Genomic DNA, 13,130 nt, shown 5'->3' with positions numbered 1-13,130 from the left:
ATCTCCATCCATCAACGGGTGAAGGTTCCCTCTGATCTTGCCTTCCTTGCTCACGTTCTCTTTCCTTCTGCTTCTCGTTTGGACCTAGGGAGTTAAGTCCAGTGTTCCGATGTGGGTCTCTCTCTCTATCTTCATCCATCGCCAGATGAAGGTTTTATGGTAATATGCAAAATATTCATGAGTATGGTTATGGACCAAGGCCAGTTCAGGCACCCTCTCCTCTGTCCAGAGAATAATCTGGGGATCTCTCCTTGGACCTGGGATCTAGAATCAAGTCTCTTGTAAACCCTAAAATGACTCCCTTAGTTGAGATATATACTTCCCTGCTCCCATATCCATCCTTCCTCCCTCCTCCCCATCCCAATCCCCCGAGCTTTCCCCATTCCTACCCTACTCCCTTCTCTCTAACCCTCTCCCATTCCAACAACCCCCCACATGCACCCAAGGTTGCCTGGCACTCTTGTCTACTTCCAATCGCCAGGAGGATAACTACATAATTTTCTTCAGGTTCACCTTCTTATTTAGCTTCTCTAGGATCACGAATAATAGGCTCAAAGACCTTTAATTATTGTTAGAATCCACTTATGAGTGAGTACATACCATATTCCTCTTTTTGTGTCTGGGTTACCTCACTCAGTAAAGTGTTTTCTATTTCCATCCATTTGCATGCAAAATTCAAGATGTCATTGTTTTTTACAGCTGAGTAAAACTCTAATGTGTATATGTTCCACACCTTTTTAAACCATTCTTCTATTGAGGGGCACCTAGGTTATTTCCATGTTCTGGCTATTACATTCAAATAGTGCTGCTATGAACATAGTTGAACAAATGCTTTTGTAGTATGTTAGGGCATCTCTTGGGTATATTCCCAAGAGTGGAATTGCTGGGTCTTGAGGGAGGTTGACTCCCAGTTTCCTGAGAAACCGCCACACTGATTTCCACAGTGGCTGCACAAGTTTGCATTCCCACCAACAATGGATGAGAGTTCCCCTCTCTCCACATCCTCTCCAGCATAGGCTATCATTGGTGTTTTTGACTTTAGCTAATCTGACCTGTGTAAAATGGCATCTCATAGTTGTTTTGATTTGCATTTCCCTGATCACTAAGGATGTTGAGCATGGAGGGAAACCAGAGAAACTTCAACTTTCACAATAGCCACAAATAGCATAAAATATCTTGGGATAACTCTGACCAAGGAAGTGAAAGACCTATTTGACAAGAACTTTAAGGTTTTGAAGAAAGAAATTGAGGAGGATACCAGAAAATGGAAAGATCTCTCCTGCTCTTGGATTGGGAGGATCAACATAGTTAAAATGGCAATTCTACCGAAAGCAATCTATAGATTCAATGCAATCCCCATCAAAATTCCATCAAACTTCTTCACAGACCTTGAGAGAATAATAATCAAGTTTATATGGAAAAACAAAAAACCCAGGATAGCCAAAACAATCTTATATAATAAAGGATGTTCTGGAGGTATAACCGTCCCTAACTTCAAACTCTATTACAGAGCTACAGTATTGAAAACAGCTTGGTACTGGCATAAGAACAGAGAAGTCGACCTATGGAATCGAATAGAAGACCCAGATATTAGCCCACAAACCTATGAACACTTGATTTTCGACAAGGGAGCTAAAGGTATGCAATGGAAGAAGGAAAGCATCTTTAACAAATGGTGCTGGCATAACTGGATGTCAACCTGTAGAAGAATGAAAGTAGATCCATATCTATCACCATGCACAAAAATCAAGTCCAAATGGATTAAAGACCTCATCATTAATCTGACCACTTTGAACCAGATAGAAGAGAAAGTGGGAAGTAGTCTTCAAGACATGGGCACAGGAGACCACTTCCTAGGTAGACCACTTCCCAGTAGCATAGACAATAAGAGAATCAATGAATAAATGGGACCTCCTGAAACTGAGAAGCTTCTGTAAAGCAAAGGACACCGTCAGTAAGACAAAAAGGCTACCTTTGGACTGGGAGAAGATCTTCACCAACCCCTCATCAGACAAAGGCCTGATCTCCAAAATATACAAAGAACTCAAGAAACAAGACACTAAAACTCTAATTAACCCAGTTAAAAAATGGGGCGCTGATCTGAACAGAGAATTCTCAACAGAAGAACTTCAAATGGCCAAAAGACACTTAAGGACATGCTCAACATCCTTAGCGATCAGGGAAATGCAAATCAAATGCTTTTCTTAATAACATTTATATCATCAGATACGATCCAAGTTTCCTGAAACTAACATGAACTTTATATTACCGATACTTACAAAGCCTTCTGGGCAGAAAAAATAATCTGGTACCTGGCTAACTAACTTCTCATCCTTATACCTGAATACATGTGGAAGAAATGGTCTCTTGGTCCTGACATTACTATCATCATTCTACGGCAAGAGCCACATTAATGACTGATCAGAAATACTGTCCTCTACACAACACAGGAACATAAACAGAAATATAAATCAAACTGAAAGAATAATAAGCACTAGAATTTTTAACATTACTTCTCAAGAACAGGAGCATCTTTACTGTAAGAAACAAAGCAAAACAAAACAACAAAAAAGCCCTCCTCTCTCTGAGGGACTGCTAATTTCCACTCTCTCTCTACTGGCTTATCACTTGCTCCAGCTATGCACCTAAGATTCCTCATATAAAAGAACACCATAATCAAATGATATAAAGCTCTGTAGAGTCATTACCAGTATAAATAATCCTGAATACAACAAATTTGCAAGTCATTCTTTAGGCAGTCAGCTCTATCCCAATTCAGAGAAAGAAATTACTTTCACGTCTTCATGGGATATTCACATATTGGAAAGGGGAGTCACGTCCTGAAAAGGACACATGGGATATATCAGGGACCTGGAGAATGGAGAAATTTCAGCCAAGTGTTGTAGATAAAGACTGCTGATGACTATCTCTGTATTTTCATGAGGTTTTAAAATGACTTATGCTGTTTATGAAAAGTTCTAAGGAAGAAAGCTTTAAAAGGCCTTTGTAGTTGATTACCAGTTTTGTTACACATTTCTAAGCAATCGTGCCAAATGTGATGACCTATTTTTAAAATAAGAATCAAAAAAAAAATGCAGAGTGACTCTACAGAGTGGATTTCAATGGTGAAACTCAACTTTAGGAAGTAATACCCTCATGAATATTAGATGATAGCTTACTCATTGTCAGAGCTTTTTCCATCTTTTGTTAAGTCCCATTTTAATACCCTATTTTAACTTTTTGTTACATATCTTTTTACAGCTGAGGTTCTGATGACTTTTTTGTCAGTTTTAATTTTCAGGTCTCCTAGAACCCTGAGATATCGCATTACAACTCCCAGAATTAACATTTCAATTATTTTTATCCTCTCTGCAACACTAAGAACTAATGGAGTTTTCTGACACCTTGCAGAATGAGGCTGGCAGAGATCACCATAACACATCATATGTCTGTTCCTTCTGCGGTCGGACCTTTTTGAAACTGTGACAGAACAACTGAAACCATCATTTTTGAGGACACAGTACAACAAAAATAATTTGAGTCCAATACTATCTGTTACTTTTATACGTAATTGTGTTATAGATAACATAAATAACATAATTTCAATATGTTTAAATTAATATATAATCTCCAGAGGGTGCCTTCTAGACTCAGATACTTATTTTACAGTTGATGGCCACAGTCAATTTTTCTTCAATTTTCAAAAAATACCACCCATTGGAATTTTCGAAATTCAAACCACCATGTGATCTACATCTATTACTATTCTTGGCAGATGCATTAGCTGACCTTTAATTTAGCACATCAACACAATCAAATGAGAAGCTGATGAAGTTCAAAGGAAAGAATGTCCTTTGTTACTTAACAGGCGAAACTGACAGAGACTATATTCTTTACCCAACTGTAGTCAGCACTTTGAAGACCTCTTTCTAAATGTCCTTTTGTAAACTTTTAAAATAAATTTGTGTGTGTACATATATAACAGAACACATATGTGAAGGTCATGGGATAACTTTGTGGACTTGATTCTCTCTTATCTTTATGTATGTTCTGGGGTTCAAGTTCAGGTCTTCAGGCTTGTATGGTAAATTCTTTTGCCAACTGAGACATCCCTCTAGTCCTCGAAAATACCTTGATTATTTGGCATCCATCTTCATTTACTCAGAGTCTAATTTCAGAAAGAATCCCACTAAGCCGCTGCATTTTGTCACAGTCATATCTATGACAATTACTGACAGTAGAATCTCTAGAAAATAATTACTTTGGAGTTACACACTTAAAAAACATCATGGCATAAAGTGAGCAATATTCATTCATAAAAATAAAGGTTAGGAACATAAAAAATGCAAAGCAGGATCAAGAAATGAACGCAGTAGGACAAATATTAAATCCTATAATTCCTATAATTTTGTCTAGAAAATGTAGCATTTGTGATGAGAACTCTCAAGAGCTTGAGCATCCTTGCCCTACAGCTTTGCTGATTACATACGAAGAAGCTTCCTTCTTGGGTTGGCTCCCACCACTGTCTATGACTTGCTTTGGTAGACACTACACCTTTCATGTATCTCTATTGTCTTGAGTCTTCACTGTAACCTAGGCTTCACCCTCACAAACTTATGCCTCAGACTCTCAGAGAATATCTGTCAGAACTTAGAAACTCTCACACAATCCCTCAGCTCTCTGTGGTCTTATAATAAAATCTTATATTAAAACCTTCAGAACTGCATGACTCTGTAGTTTTCACATATGAAAACCCAACATTACATCAGTATGATGCAGGTTTGTCACCAGCTTGAAGAGCCACTCCCACACCCACTCCTCTTACCATAGCTAATAAAGCATTGATTATCTATATTCCTGAATGTAGAATGAATAATAAAAACCCAGAGACAGATATTGGAGTTCAACCTGAAGATCAGAAAAGCAAAACAACCAAGCCATTAAAGAGCTCTTACCTCTTTGAAATCTTCAGACTGAAAGAGAGCAAGTTCCTGTCTCCTCCTGCTTTATATTCCTCTCCAGTGCTGGATTAAAGGTGTGTACCACCACCGCTGGACCTCTATGGCTAAGTAGTGTGGCTGCTGGGATTAAAGGTATGTTCAACCACTGCCTGTCCTGTACGGCTACTAGTTTGGCTGATTTGCACTGACCTTCAGGCAAGTTTTATTCTTAAAACAGAAATAAAATACCACTACAACTTAACTGGGAACACAGTTCCATAGGTGGTCCGATATTTGCGTGGTGCATGGTAGATCTTTGCTCAAAGCAGTATCTTTCAACTGAGCTGAAACATTTCCATCATTGATCCTGGACAGGTAGAGTCTGGTCAATTCCCAAAATGCTCTCAAAGCATTTTTGTTACACTCTCTTTAAAAAAAAAGGCCTGCTTCCTTATCTGCAATTTTAGATATTTTCCCTTTCTCTGTGAAAAAAATGTATTTTTCAAATATATTATTCTTTCTCCAATTGTTACTCCTAAATTATCTCCAAGCAGCCAGCAATATCCTTCTGTAGCAGGGATGGTAGGGTCACTTGAAGCTTACTCTGCCAAATTTGTTAGTACATCACATTTGTATTCAGTATCTTGGGACCTGGACAAGGGTTTATTCTAGAATACAAGGCCTCTGTTCTAATTTCTCAAACAGTCTTTTTCCCATTTGATCTCTCATGGCTATAGACTTCATCTTCCACATACCTGATGACATCCTAGTCTTGAGAATAGTAAGCCCCAAACATATAACTTTCAGTTTTCCTATTCCTCCTACTTTGCAAAGGAAACAAAGTTCTCACCTGTTCTTTTGTATTCCAAGTTGAACCCAAGATTTATCCTCTGCTATATTAATTTTCATTCTTACTGAAAAATCTGAAATAAAGTCTATCTACGTTAACAAATGTCAGGTGTTTTTCTTTAACCTTATTTCCTTACTTCAATAAATAAGGAGTTAAAGAAAATATGTTGATTTATTTTTTATATTGTAGTTCATGACGAACTACATATTTTTAACAACAATAACGCAAAAAACCTACACAGAGAGATGACTTGGCAGAACTGGAGAGTTGGCTCTGTTGGTAAAGGCTGCAGGTAACAACCATGGCACACAGAATAAATAAATAAAATGTAATAAAACAAAGTTCTGACCTCCCTGCTCATATTCTCATTACTTCCACTCTTGAACTGGACTTTGGGAGCACAGTCCAGTGCTTCGATGGAGGTCAAGACCATGAGGGGTTCACCCACTGAAGCAGTTTACCTAAGCTAATGGGAGCTCACCAACTCCCGCAGGACTGGGAAGGAACAAGCATAGGACCAAACTAATTCCTCTGAATGTGATTGACAGTTGCATGGCTGGGGCAGTCTGAGAGGCCACTGGCAGTGGCACCAGGATTTTTCCCTACTGCATGGACTGGCCTTTTGGGATCCTGTTCTCTTTGGATGTATACCTTGTTCAGCCTAGATATAGTAGGAGGGCCTTGGACCTTCCACAAGGCAATGTGCCTGACCCTCTCTGAGGATTAGATGGGGGTGAGGTGGGAGGGTGTGGAGAGGGAATTGGAGGAGGGGAGGGAGTGGGAACTTGGATTGTTTTTTTTTTTAAAATCAAATAAATTTTTAAAAAACAGATTTTTTCCTAATGCTATGACACTTTCTTTTATTTATTAATTTATAAAAGTTTCCACTTCCACCCCTCCTCCCAATACTCTCCCACTCCCTCCACTCTCTCTCCTCCTCCCTCTCCAGTCCTAAGAGCAGTCAGGGTTTCCTGCCTTGTGGGAAATTCAAGTTCCTCCCCCCTCCCTCCAGGTCTAGGAAGGTGAACATCCAAACAGACTAGGATCCCAAAAAAGCCAGTTCATGCAGGGGAAGCAAGTCCCAGAACCCTTAACAATGGCTTCTCAGACAGTCCCTGTGTCAGCCACATTCAGAGAATCTGGTTTGATCACATGCTCATTTAGTCCCAGTCCAACTGGCCTTGGTGAGCTCTCATTAGATCAGTCCCTTTGTATCAGTTCTTTTAAAAATCTGTTTTTTTTTTCATTAGATCAGTCCCCTTGTATCAGGGGTGCGCTCACCCATTGATACAAGGGGACTGATCTAATGAAAAAACAAACAGATTTTTAAAAGAGAAAATGTCACATCAAAAATAGAAGAATTGAAATATATCCTTCTATTGGTTAGGGAAAAGACAATGTCTAAGTCATTTGTTCCCACACTCCTGCTATTCCAGGCAGCAATGTTTTCTTTGATGCTTCCTTTTCAACTTTTCAACTCCATATATAGACAAATGAATGCATACACACATAGAAACACATTCTTCCTAAGCAACAGCTAACTATATGCTATACTATTCTTCAACATCCTATTTCAACTTCACATATTATGAACAACTTATTAGTACCTCATTCTTTAAAATTATTTATGTTAGTATTTCCACACATGTATATAAAGTATTTAGATATTATTAAACCTTTTATTATTATTTCTTGTCATCCCACTTTTCCTAGTGTTACAAATCTTTAGCGATCTCACCTTTCCTTCATTCTTTTTAATATTTTCCTAGATTATATATGCAAAAGGAAACATGCATTTATTGTCTTTGTGGAACAAGTTTATTTAATAACATGATGCTACTAATTTACATCAATTCTCCATGAAACAGCATAATTTCTTTACAGCTGAGTAAACCTTATTTATACACATAATTTCTTTACCCATTCATCCACTGGTGAGCACCAATGCTGAATTTATAATTTGGCTATGTGGATACTGTTACATGAAAAGGTAAATGCACGGGTATATATAGGTTCAACCATCAAATTGGCAGTGGAACTTCAGAAACACTTGGAAGATGAAGATGAAGTTAAATGACAAATAAACGTATGAAAAAATGTTTCTATCCTGGGATATTAGGGAAAAGTAATTCAGCACTATATTTTGATTCCACTTCACCCCATTCAGAAATACAATCATCAAGAAAATAAGCAGAAACATCAACAAATGGCAGTAAACATTTAAGGGAAAATAAACAATTACTTACTGCTAGAGCAAATATTATTATAGCTACTCGGAAAATCAGTTTGGAAAGTCATCAAAATTGTAAAATAAAACTTTCATATTATTTAGCCACACCATTGCTCCACAAACTAAAAGGAATCTGTCCAATTAGTATATAAATACCTATATAATTTATTTAAGTGTATTTTAATTGGTTCGTTGAGGATGTCATACATTGTGTTTTATCACATTCATTCCATCTTCAAAATTCTCCCAGATCTACCTCCCTACATTACCCATTCAATATGGACCCTTAAAAAAAATCACATACAATAGTGCTGCCCATATACAAATGGATATGGCAATTCGCTGGAACATGTTGTACCTATAAGGAATGAGACCATAAAATAAAATATCCCTTCATCTCCCAGTGAGTCTCTATTACTAATAATTCTTCAGCTAGGGGTGGGACTTCATGCTCATGCCCACATCCCCTCTCCATTTAAGGATTTAGTCTTCCTTAAACTTAAGTAGGTCTTCTATTTGCTATTACAACCATTGTGAATTAACATGTACCAACTTAACTGCTCTGTCCCCAAAATACTGTCTCTTTGTAATTATTCCCTGTCTCTGGCTCTTATAATCTTTCAGATCCCTCTTTTGCAATTAGCCCTGATATTTGGGAGAGAGAATGTGATACATATTTTCCATTTAGGGCTGATCATTCTTTAGGCTCTGATTCTTTGCATTTGAACTAGTTGTGGGATTTGTGAGGACCTGAGTTTGCAAATTCCATTTTAAAGAAGGGGCTTCATCTTAAGCCATATAATGAGCTGGGGGTGGTGATCTCAGCTCCAGAAATGTGCTACAATAGCACAATTTAAAAGGATACCCTAAAAATAGCCAATTACGGAGCTAAGGGACAGGGCCATAAAATTTAATGAGGTCCAGATGTTCTTAGGAGGTATTCTGTGCTTGAAGATACCTTGTCAGTAATTTATGGCACTTTGTTAGGTTTTTGGGCCCAAAAACTGATCAATGGTTTCAGAAACTACCTTCGCCTGTGCCCTCCTTACCCAATCCCAAGACAAGAGGACATGAACTCCCCTGATTATTGCATTTCCTCTTTAAAAGTTCTACCCTCCCAGGGCTCCCTGCCACACTTTCCATGCCCATCATGCTGGGGTACTGAAAAGATGTTGGTCCAAACTTGAGTTTGAACATTAAAAAACTCTCATGTAATTTGCTTCGGGAATCTGGCTCAAAAAATTTATTTGTGGACCAGAAACTTGGGCATAACAGATTCTATGATAATCATCACCTAATGCAAAAAGAAGTCTATCTGATGCAGACTGAGCGATACACTAATCCATGGGTGTACCAAGTCATGTTTATTATTATGTCCATTTAGTAGACAAAAAGTAGGTTCTCCCCTGGGGCTTAATATCATTCTAGCCACAAGTTCTTGGTCCTAATGACTGTACCACATATGGGTTCTAACCTGTAAGGCAGTTCTTAATTCCAATGTGAAAGTTTACTGTACTACTGTTCTGATATTTCTGCTGCTATTATAGAAGTGGGTATATTTCACCAGGCCAGTCATTACTATATATCACAGCATTCTCAACTTGATAAGATTGATGATTCCTTTTCCCCTACCTTCTAACCCCAACCCCTCTGCTTCCAATTTTGTCAGGCAATCTTGTCAGTTTCCAATTTCCAGGCGGATTTATATATGTTTTTCTTTAGATTTGCCTAATACTTAAGCTTCTCTAGGATCATCAACTATAGGCTCAATGTCCTTTCTTTATAGCTAGTATCGATTTATGAGTGAGTACATACCATATTCATTTTTGGAGTCTGAGTTACCTCACTCAGGATAGTATTTTCTAATTCCATCCATTTGCATGCAAAATTCAAGATATTGTTATTTTTGACTGCTGAGTAGTACTCTAATGTGTAAATGTGCCACATTTTTTAAAATCCATTCTTCAGTTGAGAGGCATCCAGGTTGTTTCCATGTTCTGGCTATTACAAATAATGCTGCTATGAAAATAGTTGAAGATATGCTTTTGTAGTATGATTGAGCATCTTTTGGGTATATTCCCAGTTGCATTGCTGGATCCTGAGGTAGGTTGATTCCCACCTTTCTGAGAAACCACCATACTGATTTCCAAAGTTGTTGTACAAGTTTGCATTCCCACCTGCAATGGATGAGAGGGGAGAAGGGGAGAGTTGAGGAGAAATTGAGGGAATGGGATAGTCGAGATAGAGGAAGGACAGATATGAGAGCAAGAAAAGAGATATCTGGATTGAGGGAGCTATTATGGGGTTATCAAGAAACGTGGCTTTAAAAAATTTCCCAGGAATCCACAAGGATGACCCTGTAAGGAGGAGGGGCCGCTTGTTTGTCCTGGCCACCCAGCTAGCTTAGCCCAGAGATAACTACAGAGAAATTGTATTAATTAAATCACTACCCATTAGCTCTAGTGTCTTATTGGCTAACTCTTTTATTAATTTAACCCATTTCTATTAATCTGTGTATCATCACGTGGCAGAGGCTTACTGGGTAAAAGTCCCAGCGTCTGTCTCTGGCAGATTCATGGTGTCTCTCTCCACCTTCCATCTCCCAGGCTTCTGCCTAGCTTTCCCTGCCTACCTAAGTTCTGCCACTTTCTTTATTCACTGCTTAGTTTTCATCTCACCACAGCCAGCATGGATCAGATAGAAAAAAGTAATGACAAATGCTTGCATGGGCATGAGGGAAAGGGCAGCTCTTAGTCACTGCAGCTGGGAGTAACAATTCGTGCAGCTACAATGGAAAGCAACGTGGAGGGTTCTCAAAGTTAGAGATATTTATCCACATTGTTCAGGATAACACTCTTGCACGTATACCCAAATAACTCTGTATCCCACTACAGCATAATTCTTCAGATATGTTAATTGGTGCTCTATTCTCAATAGATAGGAAATGGAAATATCCTAGATGTCTATCAACCGATGACTGTTTAGTGGAAATGCAGCACATTTACACAATTGGATATGATTCATTCTTTCTAAGGCTCCACAAGAGAGCATATTTCACTACTTTTTCAATCTTACTACCGATGGACATACTTTAAGGCATTGTTAATAAAACAATACTATAGCAAATCTTCATATACCCATGTTTTTCAGATCAAAGCTACTAGTTTTTAATATTCATAAAACTAAATTTTCTCAATATATATGCATGCCTTTCTTTTTAATAAGTATTTACAATTTTTCTCCACAAAGATTTATAAATAAGCATAAAACTATATATAAAAGATTTTATGTAATTCTCTCTCTTCCTCCAGAAGCAAAACTCAGGATCACTCCTAGCACTGCAACAAAATACCAGCTACAGCCAACACTCCACTCTCGTCTGCTGCTGTGGATCTCACAGACCATTCCCTCCTGGCCTGACCTGCTTGCTTAGTCACTGTGTTCTAGCCTCCAACTCTGATGGACTAGGTAGGCTGTCCACAGACTTCTCCACTCACTCAGGTCCTCTCAGAACCAAACTTCAGGGTTGCCACTAGATATGTAACAGACCATCTTTCCTTATCCTCTCCTTCCCCCAGCATCCAACATCAGCAGACATTCCCAATGAGTGCACCAGTCAATCAGGCTAGTAAAACAGGCACCAAACAGCCAACACACTCTCTGAAAACCCAGTAAGGTAACAGAAACCAAGGAGTAAAACACCCACCCAACAAAGACAAACCCAGATATAAGCACCTAGGCCTATAACCAACCACCTAAAACCCAGATGCCTAGATGCCAGCATAAGAATACAATCAACAACAGCCAGTGTAGTATGTCTCCTCCTGAGCCCAGCTGTCCTACCACAGCAAGCCCTGAATATTCCAGCATAACTGAAGCACAAGAAAAAGAGCTTTCACTCAACTATATGAGGATGGAAGATCTCCTATAAGAAGAAATGGATAAGTCCCTTAAAGAAAGCCAAGAAAAAACCAAATAATCAAAGGAAATGAACAAAATTATCCAGGACCTGTAGATACGAATAGAAGCAATAAAGGAAACACAAAATGACAGAATTATGGAAATGAAAAATTTAGAAATGTGAACAGAAACTATAAAGGAAAACTTCACCAAGAGAAGGCAAGATATGGAATACAGAATATTGGGCACTTACAAAATGATAGGGGAAATGAATATCTCAGTCAAAGAAAATGTTAAATCTAAAAAATCCAGAAAATATCCAGGAAATCTGGGACACTTTGCAGAGACCACATCTAAGAAAAATAGGAATATAGGAAGGAAAACATTCCCAATACAAAGGCCCAAAATGTATTTTCAACAAAATCATAGAAAAAAACTTTCCTAACCTAAAGAAGGTAATGTCTAAAAAGGTACACAGAACACCAAACAGATTGGACCAGAAAAGAAAGATCACTTATCCCATAATAATCAAAACACTAAACATACAGAACAAAGAAAAAACACTAAAAAGCTGCAAAGGAAAAAGACGAAGTAACACATAAAGTCAGACCTAGTAGAATTACACCTGACTTCTCAATGGAGATTCTAAAAGTCATAATCATCTGGACAGATGTGCCACAGACTCTAAAAGTCACATGCCAGCCCAGACTACTATACCCAGAAAAGCTTTCTGTCAGCATAGATGGAGAAAATAAGATATTCCATGATAAAGTCTAATTTATGCAGTATCTATCTACAAATTCAGCCCTACAGAAGATACTAGAAGGAAAATTCCAATCTAAAGAGGTTAACTACACTCATGAAAACACAAGAAATTCTGTCAAATCAGCAAAAAAGAAAAGAAACATACACACACCAACAACAACAAAATAACAGGAATTAACAATCATTAATATCTGTCAATATGAAAAGAATCGATTTCCCGATAAATGATCCAGACTAACAGAATGGATGAAAAAATAGGAGTCAACCTTCTTCTGCATGCAAAAAGCACACCTCACCACCAACAATAGATAATACCTCAGAGTAAAAGATTGGAAAAAGATTTTCCAAGCAAATGTCCCCAGGAAGGAAGCTGGTATAGCTTTTTTAATATCTAACAAAATAGACGTCAAACCAAAATTAATCAAAAGAGATGACGAAGGGCATT

This window comes from Myodes glareolus, chromosome X, assembly GCF_982192425.1.
Source record: "Myodes glareolus chromosome X, mMyoGla1.1, whole genome shotgun sequence".
NCBI lineage: Eukaryota > Metazoa > Chordata > Mammalia > Rodentia > Cricetidae > Myodes > Myodes glareolus.
Note: the sequence above shows the minus strand (reverse complement) of the source record.